This window comes from Oncorhynchus keta, chromosome 17, assembly GCF_023373465.1.
Source record: "Oncorhynchus keta strain PuntledgeMale-10-30-2019 chromosome 17, Oket_V2, whole genome shotgun sequence".
Lineage (NCBI taxonomy): Eukaryota > Metazoa > Chordata > Actinopteri > Salmoniformes > Salmonidae > Oncorhynchus > Oncorhynchus keta.
The window spans coordinates 114526-141903 of NC_068437.1; the positions used below are offsets into that span (position 1 = coordinate 114526).

Below are 27378 nucleotides of genomic sequence, written 5' to 3' on the forward strand. Positions count from 1 at the left end.
GAAATAACATACTCACACTTATTGGTGTTGAAAGACCTGTTCTCATTTTCTGGTGAGGCCTGATCACCCTTGCTAGAAAGTCTAGATACATTGGGCGAGATCGAAGTAAAATATGAAGATTATTACTGTTGTTGTTTTGGTTGTTTTGTTTTTGTCTTTGCTTCAATGCAAATCTCACCAGATTGGGTCTGCTGTGTGGACGGGATTTCTCCCTAAGGGTCAGCCCTCTAACTCCCTGACCCAGTAACACTGCGGTGAGGTCACCAATATGACAGGGGAGTATAAGCCAATTTGCAAAATGGTTTCAACAGTTCATTGTTATTCTCTTTGACATTTGCCTTCTAATTTTGTATTATGAATTAAGTAATAATTAGTCATATGCTGAATAGTTTGTCTGGATTTTCAGAATAAGAAATGCCCTAAGCTGTTGTTCTGGTCTGTCCTCTCTCAAGGGTATGGCGATAATGATCCCAGATGGTATTTAGATGCATTGAGGGGATAATTCCACCAAGAACGTTGTGAGCGTCACTCCTTCTAACCGGCTAAAATAATAGTGACAATGGCTTTCACTATGCCCCTGTCCATCATCACTTTTACCTGAGACCTGAGTCCTGTCGACAGCATTCAGTCAGAACTATCAACTGCCTTTTCTCTTAGGAGTGTGGCATGAGTCCTGAGACCATCCATGTGGAGTGTGCATGGAGAGAGATCACGTCCACACTCCTCTCATGCTGACTATTCCCCAGATATTGAAATCCGGAAATTATCACGGCCCATCCACTTTGACAAGCATCAGTTACATGTGTACCATTGGAACGATGAACTGTACAGCTATCTGAAGTATAAAATTAAAAGACACCAGAAGAATGAGAGCCAGGAAGGAGGGGTGTTGTCAACCGTGCCAGTAAGTGATTTAGGGTTTCCCTAGGTGCCGAGATACAGATCTGGGGAAGGCAGCATTGAAGGTCCCCAAGAACACAGTGGCCTCCATTCTTAAATGGAAGAATTTTGGAACAACCAAGACTCTTACCAGAGCTGGCCGCCCGGCCAAACTGAGCAATTGGGGGAGAAGGGACTTGGTCAGGGAGGTGACCAAGAACCCGATGGTCACTCTGGCATAGCTCCAGAGTTCCTCTGTGGAGATGGGAGAACATTCCAGAAGGGCAACCATCTCTGCAGCACTCCACCAATCAGGCCTTTATGGTAGAGTGGCCAGATGGAAGCCACTCCTCAGTAAAAGGCACATGACAGCTCGCTTGGAGTTAGCCAAAAGGCACCTATAAGACTCAGGTCATGAAAAACAAGATTCTCTTGTCTCATGATACCAAGATTGAACTCTGAATACCAAGCGTCACGTCCGGAGGAAACCTGACACCATCCCTATGATGAAGCATGGTGGTGGCAGCCTCATGCTGTGGGGATATTTTTCAGCGGTAGGGACTGGGAGACCAGTCAAGATCGAGGGAAAGATGAATGGAGCAAAGTACAAAGAGATCCTCAATGGAGTGCTCAGGACCTCAGAATGGTGTGAAGGTTTAACTTCCAACAGGATATCAACTCTAAGCACACCAAGAGAATGCAGGAGTGGCTTCGGGACAAGTCTCTGAATGTCCTTGAGTGGTCCAGCCCGGGCTTTAACCTGATCAAACATCTCTGGAAAGACTTAAAAAATAGCTTTGCAGCGATGTTCCCCATCTGAATTGACAGAGCTTGAGAGGATGTGCAGAGGAGAATGGGAGAAACTCCCCAAAAACACGTATGCCAAGCTTGTAGCATCATACCCAAGAAAACTCGAGGCTGTAATCTCTGCCAAGGGTGCATCAACAAAGTACTGAGTAAAGGGTCTGAATACTTATGTAAATGTGATGTACATTTTTTATTTTTCATACATTTGCAAAAATGTCTAAACTTGTTTGCTTTGTCATTATGGGGTGTTGTGTGTAGATTGTTGAGGGAAAAAGCTATTTAATCCATTTTAGAATAAGGCTGTAACGTAACAAAATGTGGAAAAAGTCATAATGTCGGAATAATTTCCGAGAACACTGCATGATTATGCATAGCTCATTACTAATACTTGTCATATTGTGTTTTCTTTTGCTTTTCACTCTCTTAGGAACCCGAAGGTTCAGTTGTACAATTGGAGTGGAATTAGAGTGTTCATAATGTGATTATAAGTCAGAGGCCATAAGTCTTAAAGGTGTAAACATATACATCAACTGAGAATATGAATTATGTTTTCTTTTCTGTTCATTTATAAGTAATTTCAATGTTTATATAATATTGAACAGTATGGAGTTACTATTCAAAATGAGGGACTGTTGGGTTCTAGCTTGCCTGTTGGGACTGTTGGGTTCATACAATAGTATGAGGCTTGCCAGTCCTAGAAACTAGGTAGCTCACCATATGCTTCTAGCCCCTTCTTATTAATGGTATATGTTGCTTTTACACGTCTTACTACTCGGAAGTCGTCTTAATTCTCGCTTAAAAAACTCCTGTGGCTTATTTTTCAAATTGGCAGGTCTTGCTTCTAAATGTCTGCACAGGAGTGAAGGTTTCATCAAGTTGTGAGATGGTACTTTTGCACATATAACAGCTGAGGAAAGGCACTACTCCCAATATAGGTGAATAGTGAATCAATGTAGTTCTCATATTTGCACCTCTTCGATAGTCCAACGTCCCTGTCTGTTGATCTGTGCTTTCCTGGGTAAGGGGGCAGTAGATATTTGGCTGCATCAGATTCACAACTGTTAGTGTCTATGTCTGCTGGGCTAACAACAAATGTAGAATTACTGATGCTACCATTGGATGTGCTCGTGGAAGCAGAATAACTTGTGTCGTTGACAGGTGCAATACTACCAGCAGCAGTACTACCAGGAGAGCTGGTATGTGTGTCTATGGACGGAGGCCTTACTTTTTTTTAACCATTTATCAATTTTTGAGCAAACAGAATGAGCAGCAGCTACGTTTGGCTACATTCGGACTGTTAGTGAAATTCCCGCGAGAGAGTAATGGATAATGTGATTGGATGTTAATTATTTTGCTAGGCTACCTGTATTTGACATTGTGTTGTTATTTCGCTGAATACTACATGGTTTAATTTAATTTTTGGCAGTGAAACGAGGCTACTCAGGCAAGACAAAAACCTCACCCAAATGTATAGACCTATTGGAAAATATAAATGAACTTTTTTTTCCAAAACATTTTTTATTTATTTTAATTTAATTTTATGTGAATCACATTTTTATTTGGCGTACCCCCGATGGCATTGCCTGGCATAACATATTTACTTCACACAAAGTCTCCATAAAATTCAAAGCACACGCATAATTGACGCTGCCGGACTGCACATGTGAGCTGAAGCCCCAGCCCAGGGCTGGCACGATGTCACAGAAATGACATGAGCCCAAACCTCGAAAAAAAGCCAGATTTCTAGAAAACACTATGTTGTATTGATTTAATCTGGTGTTGAGAACAAACAATGCAGTAGAGACCAGCGGCAGCAAGTGAGGAGACGAGGAAACATCCATTAGGCCTAGAAAAATCACAGAGATAGGAAAACTCACCTTTGTTATGATCAACTCATTGATGAAAATATTGGAATAAAGTAGGCTAATGCAATTGAAGGCATGTACCAAATTCTTGCTTATCCTGAAACTCCCAAAGTCATGTCCAACCGTTATAAACATTTTAAGCAATAGTCGTGTGTGGTCACCTACAGTACATGATCATTTCATCACCGTTTTGATTTGGACAGTGTCCTCACTCTGCTTTGAGACAAGCGTGGGGGAATTTTGAATGTAAATCAATCAATGTCAGATGTTTTATTTTACTGAATCTCCGTTTGTATATTTGGTAACAATTAGGCTGGTGAAATGCTTACTAATTTGAGGTGAGTGCTAACAACCATCTTTATTGTCATATATTGCTCATATATATATATACATATATAGAGATCCGTTTTATTTCTCTATTTGGTTAGGTCAGGGTGTGATGTGGGGTGGGTATTTTATGATTTGTTTTCTATGTTTTTTGTGCTTCTATGTTTTGGCCGGGTATGGTTCTCAATCTGTGACAGCTGTCTATCGCTGTTAGAGGCATAATATCCTGTTAAGCTTCACGGTCGTTTTGTATTGTTTATTGTTTTGTTGCCGATATCCAAATAAAAAGTAATGTACGCTCACCACACTGCGCTTTGGTCTTCCCTCAACGACCACCGTGACATATACAGTGAGGCAAAAAAGTATTTAGTCAGCCACCAATTGTGCAAGTTCTCCCACTTATAAAGATGAGAGGCCTGTCATTTTCATCATAGGTACACTTCAACTATGACAGATAAAATGAGAAAAAAATCCAGAAAATCACATTGTAGGATTTTTAATGAATTTATTTGCAAATTATGGTGGAAAATAAGTATAAGTTTCTCAATACTTTGTTATATACCCTTTGTTGGCAATGACAGAGGTCAAACGTTTTCTGTAAGTCTTCACAAGGTTTTCAAACACTGTTGCTGGTATTTTGGCCCATTCGTCCATGCAGATCTCCTCTAGAGCAGTGATGTTTTGGGGCTGTTGCTGGGCAACACAGACTTTCAACTCCCTGCAAAGATTTTCTATGGGGTTGAGATCTGGAGACTGGCTAGGCCACTCTAGGACCTTGAAATGCTTCTTACGAAGCCAATCCTTCGTTGCCTGGGCGGTGTGTTTGGTATCATTGTCATGCTGAAAGACCCAGCCACGTTTCATCTTCAATGCCCTTGCTGATGCAAGGAGGTTTTCACTCAAAATCTCACGATACATGGCCCCATTCATTATTTCCTTTACACGGATCAGTCGTCCTGGTCCCAAAGCATGATGTTTCCACCCCCATGCTTCACAGTAGGTATGGTGTTCTTTGGATGCAACTCAGCATTCTTTGTCCTCCAAACACAACGAGTTGAGTTTTTACCAAAAAGTTATATTTTGGTTTCATCTGACCATATGACATTCTCCCAATCTTCTTCTGGATCATCCAAATGCTCTCTAGGAAACTTCAGACGGGCCTGGACATGTACTGGCTTAAGCAGGGGGACACGTCTGGCACTGCAGGATTTGAGTCCCTGGCGGCGTAGTGTGTTACTGATGGTAGGCTTTGTTACTTTGGTCCCAGCTCTCTGCAGGTCATTCACTAGGTCCCCCCGTGTGGTTCTGGGATTTTTGCTCACCATTCTTGTGATCATTTTTACCCCACGGGGTGAGATCTTGCGTGGAGCCCCAGATCGAGGGAGATTATCAGTGGTCTTGTATGTCTTCCATGTCCTAATAATTGCACCCACAGTTGATTTCTTCAAACCAAGCTGCTTACCTATTGCGGATTCAGTCTTCCCAGCCTGGTGCAGGTCTACAATTTTGTTTCTGGTGTCCTTTGACAGCTCTTTGGTCTTGGCCATAGTGGAGTTTTGAGTGTGACTTGTTTGAGGTTGTGGACAGGTGTCTTTTACACTGATAACAAGTTTAAACAGGTGCCATTAATACAGGTAACGAGTGGAGGACAGAGGAGCCTCTTACAGGTCTGTGAGAGCCAGAAATCTTGCTTGTTTGTAGGTGACCAAATACTTATTTTCCACCATCATTTGCAAATAAATTCATTAAAAATCCTACAATGTGATTTTCTGGATTTTTTTCTCAGTTTGTCTGTCATAGTTGACGTGTACATATGATGAGAATTACAGGCCTCTCTCATATTTTTAAGTGGGAGAACTTGCACAATTGGTGGCTGACTAAATATGTTTTTGCCCCACTGTATATATACACTTTTTTATTTAAAAAAGCCTGTCCTACCTACCAAAAGCGTGTGACTTGTCTGATAATCAAGAAATGTGATTTTGTTTCATTGAATCTCTGTCTGTATATTTGGATTCTTGATCACTGGCTGAACATGTGGAAGTGGTAGCTTGTTTGTTCATCTATCACTGATTAGAAACATTTAGCATATAATAATGTAGCCTAAATCAAGTGTATTATTTATCTATTGACTCACGTAGTAGCCTTATATAGCCTCTTATAGAGCCTAGGCTATTTTCTTACCGCCCCAATCCCACTGAAACCCAAAATACTGACTCCTGTCTCACATGAAAAGTCCTACCTTTATTCTGTAATCCGCACATTGAATGACCAAATCATGCCTCGACTATGAATGTCAAAGTTCCGCTGTATCATTTCCCCACTTCTCTGCCCATACGAGAGCTTCGGTAGAGAATGTGTGATCAACAATTGGTATGAGAGTGGATATGGCTATTTTCTTTTTACAGAGTTGGTCCCCGTTAAGATACCTTGATATCTCGGGGTGCACTCTGTGCGTCCTGAGCATGTTCTGTGTCGACATAGCCTACGGTTGAAATGTGCTGAATAATTGAGGAACATAACGCTTAGAATATATGAAAATGGCTGTCTAGCAATGATCAACAATTATCTTGACAGAGCTTGAATTATTTTGTATGATTAATGGAAAAAATGTACAACCTAGGTGTGCAAAGCTCTTAGAGATTTAACCAAAAATACTCTGTAATCACACCAAAGGTGCTTTCACAAAGTATCGAATCAGGGGTATGAATGCTTTAGATATTTCAGTATTTAATTTTGAATAAATTAATAAAATTTCTCAAAACATGTTTTCACTTTGTTATAATGGGTTATTGTGTGTAGATGTGTGAGGAAAATATACACTGCTCCAAAAGATAAAGGGAACACTTAAACAACACAATGTAACTCCAAGTCAATCACACTTCTGTGAAATCAAACTGTCCACTTAGGAAGCAACACTGATTGACAATAAATGTCACATGCTGTTGTGCAAATGGAATAGACAACAGGTATAAATTATAGGCAATTAGCAAGACACCCCTAATAAAGGAGTGGTTCTGCAGGTGGTGACCACAGACCACTTCTCAGTTCCTATGCTTCATGGCTAATGTTTTGGTCACTTTTGAATGCTGGCTAAGCTTTCACTCTAGTGGTAGCATGAGACGGAGTCTACAACCCACACAAGTGGCTCAAGTAGTGCAGCTCATCCAGGATGGCACATCAATGCGAGCTGTGGCAAGAAGGTTTGCTGTGCCTGTCAGCGTAGTGTCCAGAGCATGGAGGCACTACCAGGAGACAGGCCAGTACATCAGGAGACATGGAGGAGGCCAACAACCCAGCAGCAGGACCTCTACCTCCGCCTTTGTGCAAGGAGGAGCAGGAGGAGCACTGCCAAAGCCCTGCAAAATTACCTCCAGCAGGCCACAAATGTGAATGTGTCTGCTCAAACGGTCAGAAACAGACTCCATGAGGGTGGTATGAGGGCCCGACGTCCACAGGTGGGGGTTGTGTTTACAGCCCAACACCGTGCAGGTCGTTTGGCATTTTCCAGAGAACACCAAGATTGGCAAATTCGCCACTGGCGCCCTGTGCTCTTCACAGATGAAAGCAGGTTCACACTGAGCACATGTGACAGACGTGACAGAGTCTGGAGACGCCGTGGATAACGTTCTGCTGCCTGCAACATCCTCCAGCATGACCGGTTTGGCGGTGGGTCAGTCATGGTGTGTTCTTTTGGGGGCCACACAGCCCTCCATGTGCTCGCCAGAGATAGCCTGACTGCCATTAGGTACCGAGATGAGATCCTCAGACCCCTTGTGAGACCATATGCTGGTGCGGTTGGCCCTGGGTTCCTCCTAATGCAAGACAATGCTAGACCTCATGTGGCTGGAGTATGTCAGCAATTCCTGCAATAGGAAGGCATTGATGCTATGGACTGGCCCGCCCGTTCCCCAGACCTGAATCCAATTGAGCACATCTGGGACATCATGCCTCACTCCATCCACCAACGCCACGTTGCACCACAGACTGTCCAGGAGTTGGAGGATGCTTTTGTCCAGGTCTGGGAGGAGATCCCTCAGGAGACCAACCGCCACCTCATCAGGAGCATGCCCACGTGTTGTAGGGAGGTCATACAGGCACGTGGAGGCCACACACACTACTGAGCCTCATTTGGACTTGTTTTAAGGACATTACATCAAAGTTGGATCAGCCTGTAGTGTGATTTTCCACTTTAATTTTGAGTGTGACTCCAAATCCAGACCTCCATGGGTTGATAAATTTGATTTCCGTTGATCATTTTTGTGTGATTTTGTTGTCAGCACATTCAACTATGTAAAGAAAAAAGTATTTCATAAGAATATTTCATTCATTCAGATCTAGGATGTGTTATTTTAGTGTTCCCTTTATTTTTTTGAGCAGTTTTCTTCCATTTCTTCCATTTTGAATTCAGGCTGTAACACACCACAATGTGGAATAAGTCAAAGGGTATGAACACTTAAGGCACTGTATCTTTTATTAAAAATAAAAAAGTTCACAGAAGTCAAATGTCAAGGTAGACCTACCAATTAGTTTGTGTTTGTACTACTATCTGTTTGATTTACCGAAAATCAGTAACAGAATTACTGCAATTGAATTGGCTACAATGGGAATTCATAGTAGTCACAAACCACAGTTGGGTCACCTGATGAGTTTGTCCATCTCATAATGTTTTTTCTTTATTTTATCTGTCATCTGGCAGTCAAAGCAAGTGTCTGCCTTTTTCTCTTTCTTCTCTCTCTCTACAGTTAATGTCACCTCTCCCGGATCATATTGACAACAACACATGAGCTCCCTCTCTTTCCATTTGCTGTAACCGGCATCCTACACACTGAGCACTGACCAACACTGGACATCCATGGACATTGAAAAGTAGTTCAAATTTGGTCAGTTCGCCCTGAGCTTGATTTCAATGTCTGCAGATGTTGTTTATTGTTACCGTCCGGACTTGATTTGAACATCCACTGATGTAGATTTTTGGTCGAGTTTGGACTGGCCTTGATTTGTTCCAAATATAGTCCGAACCAAATATGAAGCAATCATAGACATCAATGTTTCACAAGTTTGGACATTACAGCACAGTACAATACACTACAGTAAAACGAGTTAACTAGAGTATAGTTCCATACTGTACAGTGCAGTACAGCCCTATTCTGTACTTTATTCTGTACTGTACAGTAGAGTTGAATAGAGTAGAGTTCAGTACAGCAGAGCACACTAAAACTGAGAACAGTATAATGTACTGTAAGGTACTGTACTCTACTTTACTGAACTCTGATGTACTGTACTCTACTGAGCACTACTGTGCCGTACTTTGATGTCCAAACATGTGAAACATAGACGTCTATGATTGATTCAGCAAAAGTGGTCTTGTTTGGGGGCAGAGCTCATTAAAATAATAGCCGCTATGTAGAATAATATCAACATATGCAAAGGAAGATATTACATTTCTACCATTGTGCAACTATTTAGGCTATATCGCCATGAATACAATATTATTAATGTCTGTAATTATGCATTTCTGTATAGTTACAGTTTAGGGATCCATGACGAAATGTAGTTATTGCTGGGTGTATATCCAATTTAGTTATTGTAATTCCATAATCAACATTTAAAAAATTAAAGTCAAGGTATAATGTGCTAGCTGACACGGCATTATTTCCGCAGACATCTTTGAATCTTGGAGCAGATATTTATCTGTACTCAGCTAAATTATTAAAATGTAAAATTTCCCTGTGTGTGTGTGTGTGTGTGTGTGTGTGTGTGTGTGTGTGTGTGTGTGTGTGTGTGTGTGTGTGTGTGTGTGCATATTGACAGACCAAAGTGCTGGTCGGGTCAAAATCAATGAATTGTCAATCAGAGCCATGACATGGCATCCCTACCTGTGTTTGTGTGAGCAATGCTCATGTATGACTTTCGTGTGTGACCGCTGTGTGTGTGTCTCAGCAATGTGCATGTTCTGTGTGCAGTTGGGGGCAGGGCGTCATGGCAACGCAGGCCTGGAAATGAGAAGCTAGTTGCCGTGGAAACCACATGCTGAGAGCTGATCTACAGGATGAGTGAAGAAGCGAGAGAGAGAGAGAGAGAGAGACAGACAGAGACAGTAAGATACAGTAGATGGCATTAAGGATTTATATAGCATTTCTTGAGCATTCAACACACTCTGTTGCCCTGAGAAGATTGGTTTTAGAACAAGCCGCTCTCCGTATCTAGTAATTTGCTGTGAATCTAGTTAATTCCTGTTGACTTTGCTGAGACCATTTTGTTGTTTTTGTCTGTCTACTTGCCGTTGTTTAGTTTGGTGTAATTATTCCATTGCTGACTACGTCTGTCGTTATGTCATGATCCGAGCACATGCTTGCTTTTATTATTATTTCTTCTCGCTCAGGAATGTTTACAAAGCGACAGATCATTTGAAAATAAAATGTAGATAGTTTATTTTGGTTGTACAAATGTTGCGTAAGTATCGGGAGAGAAACTTTTTGCTCCTCTCAAAAGTGAAACAATCTATGGGGCAATCAAATTATCGTACTTTCATCTAAATCTGTGTCTGGAGTGAATGCAAGCAGTAGTAGCCAGCATATTCTTTACTCTTTACAAACCGGAGAACATGCAGAGTTGGTATTATTAGGTTCACCATTAGCTGTTGCAAAAGCAGCAGCTTCTCTTCCTTTGGGTCCACACAAAACATGACATAACACAGAACATTAATAAACAAGAACAGCTCAAGGACAGAACTACATATTTTTGTTTTTTAAAGGCACACGTAGCCTACATATCAATACATATACACAGTTATGCACTGTACAAATAATGCTGCAGCAAAAGGGAGAGCATTTGGAAGGGGAGAGTGTGTGTTGGTAGAAGATGGATAAATAGATGGATTATGGTACGAAAACAATTGTTCATTATCATTAATTTACACTACTGCTATTGCATAGAATACATCTACTACTTGAAAATAAAAGTTGACTTCCAGAAAAACCTGGAGTCATAAAAACTATTAGCAAAATACATTGATGTTTTTTGTGGGGTAATGGGCTCTCAGAACAATTGTATGCGGGTTAGTTCGGGTTGAGGAAGAAAATCTGTCCTGGTGTCGGGGGTCTTGGAATTGATATGGCCCGGAGCAGGGCAGGACTCTAACATAGAGCGCATCTGAAATCGCACCACATTCCCTATAAAATAACCACATGTAGTGCACTATACGGATAACATGGTGACATTTCAGACACAGCCTGTTCGATATCAAACTAAGAGAACTGTCAAGTAGTACATCAAGCTTTAACCAACTTAGAAACAGCACTGAAAATACACCAAATATGTTGTCTTGGATCGGAGTCAATCAGCCAATAAGAGCCCACAGATGCTGGGTGCATCTCAATAGTCTCATCTCAAACATAGGTACATTTCAATAATCTCACCTCAAACACAGGTTGGGTGCATCTCAATAGTCTCACCACACCTCACCTCAAACACAGGTCAGGTGCATTTAGATTGTCTCACCGTACCCAACTTAATCTCAAACACAGGGCGGGTGTAGCTCAATAGACATCTTTTATTTATTTATTTTACTTCACCTTTATTAAACCAGGTAGGCTAGTTGAGAACAAGTTCTCATTTGCAACTTCGACCTGGCCAAGAAAGCATAGCAGTTCGACACATACAACAACAGAGTTACACATGGAATAAACAAAACATACAGCCAATAATACAGTAGAAAAAAATAAAACAAAAAGTCTACATACAGTGAATGCAAATGAGGTCACATAAGGGAGTTAATGCAATAAATAGGCTATGGTGGTGAATAGCAATTAAACACTGTGCAGAAGATGCATGTGCAAGTAGAGATATTGGGGTGCAAAGACTAAGATAAATAAAGAAATACAGTATGGGGATGAGGTAGCTGGATGGGCTATGTACAGGTGCAGTGATCTGTGAGCCGCTCTGACAACTGGTGCTTAAAGCTAGTGAGGGAGATATGAGTGCTAAGAGAGGGTGCTGCTATGGTGACCAGTGAGCTGAGATAACAGAGCTTTACCTAGCAGAGACTTGTAGATGACCTGGAGCCAGTGGGTTTGGTGACGAGTATGAAGCGAGGGCCAGCCAACGAGAGCGTAGAGGTCACAGTGGTGGGTAGTATATGGGGCTTTGGTGACAAAACGGATGGCACTGTGATAGACTGCATCCAATTTGTTGAGTAGAGTGCTGGAGGCTATTTTATAAATTACATTGCCAAAGTCGAGGATCGGTAGGATGGTCAGTTTTACAGGGCATGTTTGGCAGCATAAGTGAAGGATGCTTTTGTTGCAAAATAGGAAGCAAATTCTAGATTTAACTTTGGATTGGAGATGTTTGATGTGAGTCTGGAAGGAGAGTTTACAGTCTAACCAGACACCTAGGTATTTGTAGTTATCCACATATTCTAAGTCAGAGACGTCCAGAGTAGTGATGCTGGATGGGCGGGCAGGTGCGGGCAGTGATCGGTTGAAGAGCAGTTGGAGGCCACGGAAGGAGTGTTGTATGGCATTGAATACCAAAATACATGTGCGTTAGGGTGCGAATTGGACACAGACCTTCCTCTGTTCCAGCTTGCCTGAGAAGAAGTATGATTGTCCGGTTGAATTGAAAATTGTTTTGTAAGTTTATAACATCCTAAAGCTTGATTCTGCACTTAGTTTGACCAGTTTAGTCGACATATAATATGTAATTTTGAAGTTTTGATGCGCAACTGTTCGGGACCAGAACTCATTTTGGGTGCATTTCAGCTGAAAGTGGTAGCAAGATGCTATTACATGGACACACGAACTGAAACAAAACGATGTATTGGGTAAGTATGACTCCTTCCACTACATTCTGATCTAAGACCATCAAAGGTAAGGGAATATTTATGTTGTAATTTTGTATTTCTGTTGACTCCAACATAGCGGAGAAATATTGCTTACGTCTGAGCGCCGTCTCAGGTTATTGCATAGTCAACTAATTCTGTAAAGTTAAAAACAAATCTGACACAGCGGTTGCATTCAGAACTAGTGTATCTTTCTAACTATATGTAAAACATGTATCTTTAGTCAAAGTTTATGATGAGTATTTCTGTTATCTGGCATAGCTTTCCATAATTTCTCCGGACATTTTTGATAATTTTATGAACATGGCGTCAATGTAAACCATGACTTATGGATATAAAATGCATATTATTGAACAAAACATAAATGTACTGTGTAACATGTCATATGACTGTCATCTGATGAAGATTTTCAAAAGGTTAGTCAATGATTTATTTTTTTATCCTGCTTTTATGATTTTATATTTTCTGGTACAAAATGGCTGCCTCTTGTCTTTGTTTCGGTGGTGGTCTAATATAAATATGTGCTGTGTTTTCGCCGTAAAACATTTTAAAAATCTGACATGCTGTGTAGATGAACAAGGTGTTTATCTTTCATTTGAGGTATTGGACTTGTTAATGTGTGGAGGTTAAATATTTCTAAGAATATTGTTGCATTGCCTGCGCCACCGTTTCAGCTGAACGGGGGGTGGCGGACCCTGAGAGGGACGCCTCGCTTTAACTGGTTTTAACCCAAAGAAGGGCCAGAAGTATACAGAATGGTGTCGTCTGCGTAGAAGTGGTTCAGAGACTCACCAGCAGCAAGAGCGACATCATTGATGTAAACAGGTTGTTTGAAAGGGATAGGTTGGATGCCTAAAGGGATCTGGCCTCTACCTGTCGAAGTTGTATAAAGGAGAGATTGAGGGAAAGCCCAAGGAGAGAAGGAAAAATGCATTCCTAATGTTCAGCTATGGTCAGGGGTCAGGTTATAACAACCAAGCAACTTCTCTCTAAGGTGGGTTGAGGGGTGAGGGAGTGAGTGACTGTGTCTGCATGCGTGCGTGTTGACTCACAGGGCACGGTGCGGAGGTAGAGGTTGTCTCTAATAATCTGCTGGTGGTCGTGGTCCACGGAGCTCTTGGAGAAGCGCAGGTTGAGGTAGTGTCGAAGGTCCTTATCCACCACGCCTCCTACACACACAAACACCATAAACAAACAGACACAGTTAAAATGCAGTCTAAAACACAGACACGGATGCAGGCCCTCAAGCAAGCAGACGCGCACACACACACACACAAACAGACACACAATATGCAAAAATATTCTTAGAAATATAACTGTTGTGCCTATAGGTTCCCAAAGCGGGAACTACAACCCCCCGTCCCCGTCCCCCCGTTCAACTCAAACGGTGGCGCAGGGAATGCAAAAATATTCTTAGAAATATTTAACCTCCACACATTAACAAGTCCAACACCTCAAATGAAAGATAAACACCTTGTTCATCTACCCAGCGTGTCAGATTTTTAAAACGTTTTACGGCGAAAACACAGCATATATGTATGTTAGACCACCACCAAAACAAAGAAAAACGTAGCAATTTTGTCCAACAAAAGATACAATGACAAAAGCAGGATTAAAAGAAAAATCATTCACTAACCTTTTGAAAATCTTCATCAGATGACAGTAATATGACACAGTACATTACACATTACATTTATGTTTTGTTCGATAATATGCATTTTATATCCATAAATCTTGGTTTACATTGACGCCATGTTCAGAAAATTCTCCAAAATGTCCGGAGAAATTATAGAAAGCTATGCCAGATAACAGAAATACTCATCATAAACTTTGACTAAAGATACATGTTCTACATATAGTTAAAAAGATACACTTGCTCTTAATGCAACCGCTGTGTCACTTTTTTTTAACGTTACGGAATTAGTTTACTATGTAATAATCTGAGACGGCAGAGAAATATTGTTACGTCTGAGCGCTATGTTGGAGTCAACAGAAATACAAAATTACAACATAAATATTCCCTTACCTTTGATGGTCTTCGATCAGAATATAGTGGAAGGAGTCATACTTACCCAATACATCGTTTTCTTTCATAATGTTAAATTCTAGTGTCCATGTAGTAGCATATGCTACCACTTTCAGCTCAAATGCCCAAAAAATTACTTCTGGTCCAGAATAATTTCGCATCAAAACTTCCAAATTACATATTACAGGTCGACGAAACTGGTCAAACTAAATGCAGAATCAAGCTTAAGGATGTTATAAACGTACAAAACGAATAACATTCCAACCGGACAATCCTAGTTCATCTGGGGCTGGAACAAAGGAAGCTCTCTGTCCAAAGCGCGCCTTCACGCACATGAAAATCCTCGCCCATTGGGTCAAAGTTCACAGCATATGCACCATTAAACGCTCTACTGAATGAGGACATCTAGTGGAAAACATCGGAAGTGTTTCCAGAACCATAACTGGTTGGGAAGGGAGGGGGCGATGACGTCAAAGTTGCCCCAACTTTCAGGATTCCAAAACTAGTTTGGAAGATTGCCTGCCCTGTGAGTTCTGTTATACTCACAGACATAATTCAAACGGTTTTACAAGCTTCAGAGTGTTTTCTATCCAATACTAATTTAGGACAGATTTTTATGCAGATTACTATGCAGTTTACTATGCAGTTTTCATCCAAAGGGGAAATACCGCCCCCTATCCTTAAGTCATTAAAACCTTGTGACTAGGGGGCAGTATTTTCATTTTTGGAAAAATAGCGTTCCCGTAGTAAACGGGATATTTTGTCAGGACAAGACGCTAGAATATGCATATAATTGACAGCTTAGGATAGAAAACACTCGAAAGTTTCCAAAACTGTAAAAATATTGTCTGTGAATAATAACATAACTGATGTTGCAAGCGAAAGCCTGAGAAAAATCCAATCCGGAAGTGCCTCATGTTTTGAAAGCGCTTGCGTTCCAATGCGTCCCTATTGAGCAGTGAATGGGCTATCGACCAGATTACTTTTTCTCCGTATTCCACACGCATTTATGTTGAAGAATACCCGTAAGCGGCCACATTGCGCAAGTGATCCCCCGATGCCCCCAGAGTGATTCTCGCGTAAAATACAGAGGTAGCCATTATTCCAATCGGTCCTACTGAAAAACTAATTGTCCCGGTGGATATATTATCGAATAGATATTTGAAAAACACCTGAGGGTTGATTATAAACAACGTTTGCCATGTTTCTGTCGATATTATGGAGCTAATTTGGAATATTTTTCGGCGTTTTCGTGACTGCAATTTTCGGCCGATTTCTCAGCCAAACGTGAAGAACAAACGGAGCTATTTCGCTTACAAAAATAATATTTTTGAAAAAAAGGAACATTGGCTATCTAAATGGGAGTCTCGTGAGTGAAAACATCTGAAGCTCATCAAAGGAAAACGATTTCCGTGACCAAGTTACCTGCTGCTAGCTGGACAAAATGCTATGCTAGGCTTTCGATAAACTTACACAAATGCTTGTCTAGCTTTGGCTGTAAAGCATATTTTGAAAATCTATGTCCGTTGCGTTATGTAAGGGAATCCCCCCTGAATTGGACAAAAATGAATGGGAAGTCATTGGCATCGGACAAACCATATACACGATGTCCAATACCACCCAATTCGGCGTTGATTCATGCAAAGTGTATTGCAAATGCCATATGGCAATTGCCAGTTGTAACACTTTAAAAATCCAACAGGTGGCGAGTGCACTCCACCTTGGTTTTTCATATTGGAAATGTAACCCAAGTCAACATCCAAAAGCTAAATTTTGAAAAAATGATTTTTTTGTCAAAAACTTATCACCCCTTAAAAAAGTGCTTTCTGGACCGTTTTTCGAAATTCTTTCGATTTATTTTTCAATTACACATGTGTAAGAACTGTATGAATATACTTTTGTCCAATTTTATTATCATAATTATTTATTTTTTAATTACTTGCGCATAAGGCATATGTTTTGTCCATTTGCAATATGATTTCATAGGAAGTCAAAATTTGCAATATGTTTCAATGGGCATTTACCATCACAAATTTGTCATGCTCAAAAATCCTGCAGAATTGCAAAATTGACTTACCTGATGAACACAGGATGGCCGGGCAGTGATAGTTGCTCCTTTCCATGTCTCGTGTTAATTTCATCATGTCCATTTGGTGATGTTTTTTCACTATAGAATCATATTGCAAATCCACGTGCATTGTTGTGCAACTGGTGATTGAAAATAGGCACCTGGTAACCCAAAAATAAAAATATGGTTGTAAATGCATTTACCGGTCATTCTGATATTAATGCCCGCTATGGGAACACAGGATGGCCGGGCAGTGATAGTTGTTCCTTTCCATCACTCGTTGTGTTGATTTCATCATGTCCATTTGGTGATGTTTTTTCACTATAGAATCATATTGCAAGTGCACGTGTATTTGCAATATGGTTCAATGGGCATTTACCATGAGAAATTTGACATGCTCAAAAATCCTGCAGAAATGCAAAATTGACTGGCCAGATGAACTCGGGATGGCCGGGCATTGATAGTGGGTCTTCTCCATCGCTCGTTGTGTTGATTTCATTGTGTCAATTTGTTTATGTTTTCTCACTTTTGCAAAGTCACTGTGCATTTGAAATATGGTTCAATGGGCATGTACTATCACGAATTTGTCATGCTATAAAAATCCTGCAGAAATGCAAATTTTACTGGCCTGATGAACACAGGATGGCCTGGAAGTGATAGTTGCTCCTTTCCATCGCTCGTTGTGTTGACTTCATCATGTCCATTTGCTGATGTTTTTTCACTGTTGAATCATATTGCAGGTGCACGTGCATTTGCAATATGGTTCAATGGGCATGTACCATCACGAATTTGTCATGCTATAAAACTCCTGCAGGAATGCGAAATTGACTGGCCCGATGAACTCGGGATGGCTGGGCAGTGATTCTGGTTCACCTCAATCGCTCGTTAGGGTTGATTTCAGAATGTCACTTTGGTGATGGTAACTCACTGTTTAAACATATTGCAAATGGACAAGAGTCACCAGCAAGTCACCGTCCATCAGTCAATTAGATATCATTCTGACACCAAACTGATACAAACTGACACCAAACCCACTTTTTCTAACTCGTTTAGTAGCCAACTATCACATACTTCAGAGCTGGCCTGAAATTCACAACGCCTTTGGTTCAAACCATAAAAAAAACATAAAACACGTAGTTACGTTCTAGCTGCGGTTCCATTTCTTATGTTATGTGTAGGCCTAGCTGAGGCGACCCCGAATCCCAAGTTTCGGCTCGATAGGTCATTTGGTGTCCGAGCAAAACCCTAATTGGTGCTGAAAATCCACTTTTTTCCATGACTTGCTTCGGGGTCCTTGAATGGGCTATCGGATAGAAACGTTGGATCCGTCTCTATGGGCCGAGACGGTCGCAATGCACCTAGTCTTACGACTCTGGGACATTTCTAAATGTCGTCGTTTTCGTGATGCAAAAATGAATTGAAGTCATTGCAAATGTACGAGGCTGTTTCTCGGTCCGAGAACCTTCTAGAGCCACGTAACTCACCACGCACTATCGACCTGAGGTCTAGAACAGGATTCGAAAGTTTCGGAACTCTAGGTCTGACGGTTCTTTAAAAGTTCCAACAAGGTTAACTAATGCAGGCAGTGTATGTCTCTACGCACCCCAATGGGTCCCTACTTCCAAGATGTGTGTGTGATTTAGTTTTCCTTTTAAATTTTATGGGAAAAATGACTGATTTACAGTTCATGGGGGTTGCCTAATCACATATATGAAGTTTTGGAAAGATCTGATTTTTTAACCCCTCGATACAGCCCCTGAGACATGAATTATGGCACTTCCGGTTGGCACGGGAAGCTATAAGTCAGCACATATCCTCATTGGGGTATGCTTTTACAGAATCCTGAGTTTTAAGTCCTTACGTTAAGAACTGACTGATTTACACAGGGTTGAATGCACTGTCTATCAAACTGCAGGCAAGGTATGGATATACACTTTTAGGGCGATTTTAACCACTCCCGGTTGGTCCAGGAAGCTTAGAATCAACACAGATAGACCTCGTAGTGATCTGATGGACTGTCATCGAAAACAGGTTCATATGACATTCATAACCCACATAGTCTTCAGGTTGAATTTAGGGGTGCAGGCAGGGGTGCAGGCAATGTATTCCTATGGGGAGAGAAGTCAATGCAAACTGTTTGATGTAAACACCTTCTTTTAACAGTTAAGGGTTAATGCATGGATCGGAAGGACCTTAGGAACATAACTGAGGTCGAATTGTGCTTCTCACCCTAACAGTTCTCTCACTGTCACCCAAAAGCAAATGACGTGGGGGAGGCTTTATTTTGGGCCTACTATTCTAATGGTCGCTGCGCTTAGACCGAGCGAGCTACGGTCAAGCAGGATATCTCGTTGAACTCGGCATGGCCTAGAGATTATGTTTATGCCATTGCCTGCTCTCTGTGTCTTTGAGCACCACACTTTTTCACTCCATCCTTGCTGTGTGTGAGAGCTTTTCTTTGACATCTGCTGGGAGAAATGACTGATTTACAGTTTAGGAGGGTTACCTAGTCACACATTTGAAGTTTTGGAAAGATGTGACTTTTTTAACCCTTCAAAACAGACAGTGTGACTCAAATAAAGGCACTTCCGGTTGGCACAGGAAGCTATAAATAAACTCATATCCTGATTGGGGTATGCCTTTACAGAATCCTGAGTTTTAAGTCTTTACGTTAAGAACTAAGTTATTTACGGAGGGTTTAGTGAGTGTGTGTTATTTCATAAAATCGTATGAACACCCTGCAACTGGATCTGTAACTGTTGAAAAAAAACACCTATCTTTGAACATCACCAATCTGTCATTGTACGATTTGTCCTGGACTTTGACGTGAAGTGGAAAAATAATTTTCATTTTGGACCTTTAATCCCAGAGAAATGGCCATAACTCAAAAACCGTTGAGGCCTAGACGCCATCTTGTTCGGGGCCAACTGCCCATTATGCCAAACCTATGCTCACCAAGTTTCGGCTTCGAAATATTTTCCATTTTCGAGATAAGGCCCCGTCGTGATTTGTGATGTTTTGTCCAATCCCAATATGATTGCTTATGCCCTCTTGTGGGATTTTCTGGGACAGCGGAAAAATGACCAAAATGTGATTATTTTATAAAGCAGAAACTGACTTGCCTTGTTAAAAACAGAAACCGAATGTCCGACAAAGTTCATTTGATGACTTCCCGGTAGGTCCGGCCCTGCCGCTCGGCCCGGCCCTGCCGCTCGGCCCGGCCCTGCCGCTCGGCCCGACGCCGTCCGCAAATTTTACAAACGTTTTCGGACGTCTAGTAAGGGACAATATGGACTTTCTCACTAACCATACAGCAAATGTCAAAATGTTCCCTTAAAGTATGTTAGTGTCAGTCGATGATTACGCTCCCTCATGCGTGATGGGGAGTCACTAGATTAAGTGATCAATCAGGTCCAATGGAGGAGCGAAAACACTTGTTATGTGGAGACATTTTAGTGGGAAAGGGGTGGTGTATGGTGTAAACCAGGGATGTCAAACTGAATTTCTGGAGGGCCATGTGTCTGCGAGTTTTCACTCCTCCCTTTTAGAACAACGAACACTCTTTGGCAAATAAGAACTTGGCCATTTCATAGATCCAACACACCATAGCACATCTTTTGGACTGAAATGTATAGCTACATCAGCTTTAACGATGGTTTGTTAAGCCTTCATTCACCATCTTCCACGTTCATGTCACCACAACCCCTCGCCTTTTGAGCTCCCGGGAGGCGCAGCGGTCTAAGGCACTGCATCTGTTCCGATAGTTGTACTTCTGTACAAAGTATTATATTGTCCATTGTTGTCAACTAGTGGGGAAGTTGGGTACTGTAGCTTTTAATTCGTTAACATCTGTGCAGAGCTAATTCCTATCAGAACAATCCGAGCAACAACAGACTTGTTATGTGTTTCCATCTTGCTAGGCTTTGGTTAAAGATAAGTATTTTAAGTTTTTAGGACATACGTTTGCTAATTCAAATTGCGTTTCTAGAATATTGATGTTTCTTAAACATTTTTTTCCGATGATGCTAAACTAATTGCGCTAACTATCGCCCATTCACTTAACATTATGTGTTAGCATGCTAACTAACATTTCGTGACGGAATTTAACTTTTGGGTTTTGGAAGTATATAACTATTTTAAGTGTTCAGATACCTCATGACAGAGGTAAAGTATAGTTTTTAAGCTATATGGACACTTAGATTGTGTGTATATGTTTAGTGGCACCTTTCCTGTGATGTAAATTGTCATAATTTCTGCATGGCCATGTTGGCAAGCTCAGGATATTTTATTGTTGCTAGCTTGTGATAAAATGCTGTTCTTTATTTGTATCCATTTTCATAAATGTATATAGTTAATTTTCTAATAAATTTTCTCCTTTTTGTATCCGTTACAGTTTTACAAACAAAATATCTTCTCCTAAAGATTCTTAATGGCACCAGTGCCTCCCTGATTCTTTATTGGAAGAGTGTAAGCTGTCTGCCAAACGTTGTAGCTTACACATTGTGAGGGCAGAACAGCATCTCAGTGCTAGAGGCGTCACTACAGACTCTGGTTCGAATCCAGGCTGTATCACAACTGGCCATGATTGGGAGTCCCATAGGGCGGCACACAATTGGCCCAGCTTTGGCCAGTGTAGGCCGTTATTGTAAATAATATTTTTTGCTTAATTAACTGACTTGCCTTGTTAAATAAAGGTTAAATAAAAAAAATACACAAAAAAATCCTGAACCTTATCTGAAAAGAATGGCACATTGTGAGGGCAGAACAGCATCTCAGTGCTAGAGGCGTCACTACAGACTCTGGTTCGAATCCAGGCTGTATCACAACTGGCCATGATTGGGAGTCCCATAGGGCGGCACACAATTGGCCCAGCTTTGGCCAGTGTAGGCCGTTATTGTAAATAATATTTTTTTCTTAATTAACTGACTTGCCTTGTTAAATAAAGGTTAAATAAAAAAAATACACAAAAAAATCCTGAACCTTATCTGAAAAGAATGGCACTGGAATGCAATAGTATCTGTTTTACGGGCTCCTGACCAATTCTGCTATTTTTGTACATAATGTTTCCACCATCTTTCCTATGACCAAAAATAGGTTCTGACCATAAAAAGGCAATTACTAACCTTAATTATGGTTGACGATGTCACGTATACTCCTTCTCCAGCTCTCAAGGTCACCAGGCTGCTCATTATTACACACACCTGTCACCATCGTTAGGCGCACCAGCACCTCATCAGACTCACCTGGACTCCATCACCTGCCTGATGACCTTCCCTATATGTCACTACCTTTGGTTTTTTCCCTAGGCGTTATTGTTTCTGTTCCAGTGTTCATGTATGCACACTACCCATGTTTCTTGTTTTGTTCATTTAGTTATTAAATACACATGGCATATATATATATACACTCCCTGAACTTGCGTCCCGACTTCCAGCATACACGTTACAGAAGATTTGTAGTTCAGTGAGTCGGCAGCGCAGGGCATACTGCCTCACCCTGGACCAAGCCCGAGACAGCAATATAGAGGCCGAAGTGCGGGCAGCCTGATGAAACTACTGTTGTGAGTAAATAAACCATTTCTACCCTCTATTCTATAGGCGAATGCACAGTCACTGGAGAACAATCTGGACGAACTCCTTTCGCAACTATCCTATCAACGGGACCTGAAGAACTAATATTGTTCTTGGAAACGTGGCTGAACAAGGACATGGATAAAATTCTAGCTGTTTTTCCTATACATCAGCCGGAGAGAATGTCAGCGTCGGGTAAGCTCAAGGGGGGCGTTGTGTGTCCCTTTGTTAACAGCTGTTGCGCAATCTATAATATTAAAGAAGTCTTGAGGTTCTACTCGCCTGAGTTAGAATACCTCATAAGGTGTAGAGTCTTCTATATTTTTCACACCACTAACCAGCACTATGGCCACACTCAATGAGCTGTCTACTGTAGGGCCATAAGAAAGCAAGAAAATGCATTAAATCACCAGCTCTAGGAGCATGGCTTTGGATGAGCAGGAAAAATGTTATGTTTACCTCATTTCTACCAGCATGCCACCTGTGCAACTTTAGGTGAAGAAACTCTATATCACCTTAACTCCACACACAGAGACACATACCAATGTCACGGATTTCTTCCGTCGAAGTAGAGGAGGACCAAAACGCAGCGTGGTTAGAGTTCATGGTTTTTAATATGAGAAACTCAACATGAACACAAAAACAACAAACGTGGCAAAACCCGAAACAGACCGATCTGGTGCAGAGAACACAAAGTCAGGAAACAATCACCCACAAAGTACCCACAGAATATGGCTGCCTAAATATGGTTCCCAATCAGAGACAACGATAGACAGCTGCCTCTAATTGAGAACCAATCTAGGCAACCATAGACATACAAAATACCTAGAAAGGAGACAGCCCCAATAAACATACAAAACCCCTAGACAAGACAAAAACACACATCACCCATGTCACACCCTGACCTAACCAAAATAACAAGGAAAACAAAGAATACTAAGGTCAGGGTGTGACAACCAAGCTCTTCCTCCTCCTCCATTTGGTAAATCTGACCATAATTCTGATTTCTGCCGACGAGCAAAAACTCCTACAGGAAGTACCAATGACACGCTCAATACGGAAGTGGTCCGATGAAGCGGATGCTAAGCTACAGGACTGTTTCGCTAGCACAGACTATGGACTATGGGACTCCCAATCATGGCCAGTTGGAATATGTAACCGGACTCATCCGATGGGATTGAGGAGTATACCACATCAGTCACCGGCTTCATTAATAAGTGCATTTGCTACATTGTCCACACTGTTCATCCACACGGAGCTAAAGGCTAGAGCGGCCGCTTTCAAGGAGCGGGACAATAACCCAGAAGCTCATAAAAAAATCCAGCTACGCCCTCCAACAAACCATCAAACAGGCAAAGCATCAATACAGGACTATGATTTAAATCCTACTACTCTCCTGCTCATTAGGCTTGCAAACCGATAACCACCGATAACAAATGGAAACCCAGCTTCCCAGTGATGCAAGCATACCAGACAAGCTAAATGCCTTCTATGCTCACTTCGAGGCAAACAACACTGAACCATGTGTGAGAGCACTAGCTGTTCCGAATCACTGTGTAATCATGCTCTCCTTAGCCGATGTGAGTAAGACCTTTAACCTCTAGCGACGAGTAATCCCGTATCCGGGAGCGTAATCATAGCCTCAAGTGCATTACCATAACGCAACTTTTCCTATTCATGAAAATCGCAAATGAAATGAAATAAATATATTCAAACACAAGTTTAGCCTTTTGTTAACAACACTGTCATCTCAGATTTTCAAAATATGCTTTTCAACCAAAGCTACACAAGCATTTGTGTAAGAGTATTGATAGCCTAGCATACCATTAAGCCTAGCATTCAAGCAGGCAACATTTTCACAAAAACAAGAAAAGCATTCAAATAAAATAATTTACCTTTGAAGAACTTTGGATGATTTCAATGACGAGACTCTCAGTTAGATAGCAAATGTTCATTTCTTTCCAAAAAGATGATTTGTGTTGGCGAAATAGCTCTGTTTTGTTCATCACGTTTGGCTAAGAAAAAGTCCGGAAAATGCAGTCACTACAACGCCGAACCTTTTTCCAAATTAGCTCCATAATATTGACAGAAACATGGCAAACGTAGTTTAGAATCAATCCTCAAGGTGTTTTTCACATATCTATTCGATAATATATCAGTCGTGACAGTTGGTTTTTCATCAGAAACGAACTGAAAAATATTGCAGCTGGAGATTACGCAATAATTGCAACGGAGGACACCAAGCGACCACCTGGTAGATGTAGTCTCTTATGGTCAATCTTCCAATGATATGCCTACAAATACGTCACAATGCTGTTGACACCTTGGGGAAGCGACAGAATGCTCATTCGTGGCCCATTCACAGCCATATAAGGAGTCATTGGCATGAGGCGGTTTCCAAAAAATGCGGCACTTCCTGATTGGATTTTTATCTGGGTTTCACCTCTAACATCAGTTCTATGGCACTTACAGACAATATCTTTGCAGTTTTGGAAACGTCAGTGTTTTCTTTCCAAAGCTGTCAATTATATGCATAGTCGAGCATCCTTTCGTGACAAAATATCTTGTTAAAACGGGAACGTTTTTCATCCAAAAATTTAAATAGCGCCCCCTATATTCAAGAAGTTAAAACAGGTTAACATTCACAAGGCCGCAGGGCCAGATGGATTACCTGGACACATACAAGCTGGCAAGAGTGTCTTCACTGACAATTTTCAACCTCTCCCTGAACCAGTCTGTAATACACAATGGTGGAAAAAGTACCCAATTGTCATGCTTGAATAAAAGTAAAGATACCTAAATAGAAAATGACTCAATTAAAAGTGAGTCACCCACTAAAATACTACTTGAGAAAAAGTCCAAAAGTATTTGGATTTAAATATAAATAAGTATCAAAAGCATAAATCGTTTCATATTCATTATATTAAGCAAACCAAACAACACTATTTTCTTGTTTTTTTTATTTACGGATAGCCAGGGGCATACTCTAACACTCAGACACAATTTGCAAACAAAGCATTTGTGTTTGGTGTGTCTGCTAGATAAGATGCAGTAGGGATGACCAGGGATGTTCTCTTGACTTGTGTGAATTGGACCATTGTCCTATCCTGCTAGTCATTTGTAACAAGTACTTTTGGGTGTCAGGGAAATGAAGTAAAAAGTATATTATTTTCTTCAGGAAAGTATTGAAGTAAAAATGGTCAACAATATAAATAGTTAAGTACAGATACCATAAAAACTACTTTAAAGTATTTTTACTTAAATAAGGACTTTACACCACTGGTAATACCTACAGTGGGGAGAACAAGTATTTGATACACTGCCGGTTTTGCAGGTTTTCTTACTTACAAAGCATGTAGAGGTCTTTAATTTTTATCACTTCAACTGTGAGAGACGGAATCTAAAACAAAAATCCAGAAAATCACATTGTATGATTTTTAAGTAGATATCTACCTCAATTGCCTCGTACAGTCCTGAGCGCTCTGGAGCAGGTTTTCATGAAGGATCTCTCTGTACTTTGCTCTGTTCATCTTTCCCTTGATCCTGACTAGCAACATCCCCAAAGCATGATGCTGCCACCACCATGCTTCACTGTAGGGATGGTGCTAAGTTTCCTCCAGACGTGACGCTTGGCATTCAGGCCAAAGAGTTCAATCTTGGTTTCATCAGCCCAGAGCATCTTGTTTCTCATGGTCTGAGGTGCCTTTTGGCAAACTCCAAGTGGGCTGTCCTGTGCCGTTTACTGAGGAGTGACTTCCATCTGGCCACTCTAACATAAATGCCTGATTCATAGAAATGGTTGACCTTCTGGAAGGTTCTCTCATCTCCACAGAGGAACTCTGCAGCTCTGTCAGAGTGAACATCAGGTTCTTGGTCACCTCCCTGACCAAGGCCCTTCTACCCCCAATTGCTCAGGTCTAGGAAGAGTCTTGGTTATTCTAAATTTCTTCCATTTAAGAATGATGTAGGCCACTGTGTTCTTGGGGACCTTCAATAATGCCAATTTGTTGGTACCCTTCCCCAGATCTGTGCCTTTTTAAATTCATTTTAGAATTAGGCTCTAACCTAACAAAGGGGGTCTGAATACTTTCCAAATGCACTGTAGTTGTTGTTAGTCTATGTGTATCTATTATTACTTTAATTATTATTACTTAACTATAATTTTCTTTCTCTCTGCACTTTTGGGAAGGGCCCATAAGTAAGCATTTCACTGTTAGTCCACACCTGTTGTTTACGAAGCATGTGACGAATAGCATTTTATTTGATTCGGATCAAATACCTATCACTTAACACACAGGATGGCCATACAGTGAGCTCTATGCTAACTGGGAATGATGACTACCTCACTATGACTTCCTCACAAACAGAGACGACACTGAATCAGTATACAGTAGGGCATTCATATTCATCTTGTATGTTCAAGCTATTACGCTACACACACTGTGTCCAATCCACTGTTACAGGCAATCATGCATACACGATGACAATTATGTTTACTGTCCATCAAGAGGAAATGCTTTTACAGTAGCACACACTACAGTAACACAAACACACACAGAACTGCCTCTAGACAGTGTCAACTGCACTGATCTAAAACAAAGAAACGCACACACAGCCCATAACCCTGTCGGTGACAACTGCACTGATTTGATCTGAAAACACAGAGCTCGTCAATAACACCTTATGTAAAAATGAATGACACCATTTTAACAAAGGTCTGAGGCACTGTGGTGAATCCCACCACAAAAGCAGACAGCTCTGCTGGTTAGAGCACAGCAGGAGAAGAAAGGGTGGAAAGGAGGAGAGAGGAGGAGAGACAAACAAGTAGAAAATGCTAGCTGATGGGGAAAAGATGATCCGAATGTCGCAGTGTGAAAATCACATCTGACACAATCAGTGCCGGAATCAATGCTAAAAATCTCCCCCCCCAACCCACACACCCACATTCATAGACACACGCAGATACACACGCACACAAACGCTCACACACA

General features: G+C 41.1%; 1 protein-coding gene across 1 annotated transcript in view; it reads right to left on the reverse strand.

Annotated features, from left to right (window-relative positions):
• Nucleotides 1–27378, reverse strand: part of LOC127908494 (membrane-associated guanylate kinase, WW and PDZ domain-containing protein 2-like) — a 136257-nt gene that overhangs the window by 108503 nt on the left and 376 nt on the right. The window contains exon 2 of the mRNA XM_052467060.1: nucleotides 13776–13892. The gene's annotated coding sequence lies outside the window, so the exon portion shown is untranslated. The remainder of the gene's footprint in view (nucleotides 1–13775; nucleotides 13893–27378) is intronic.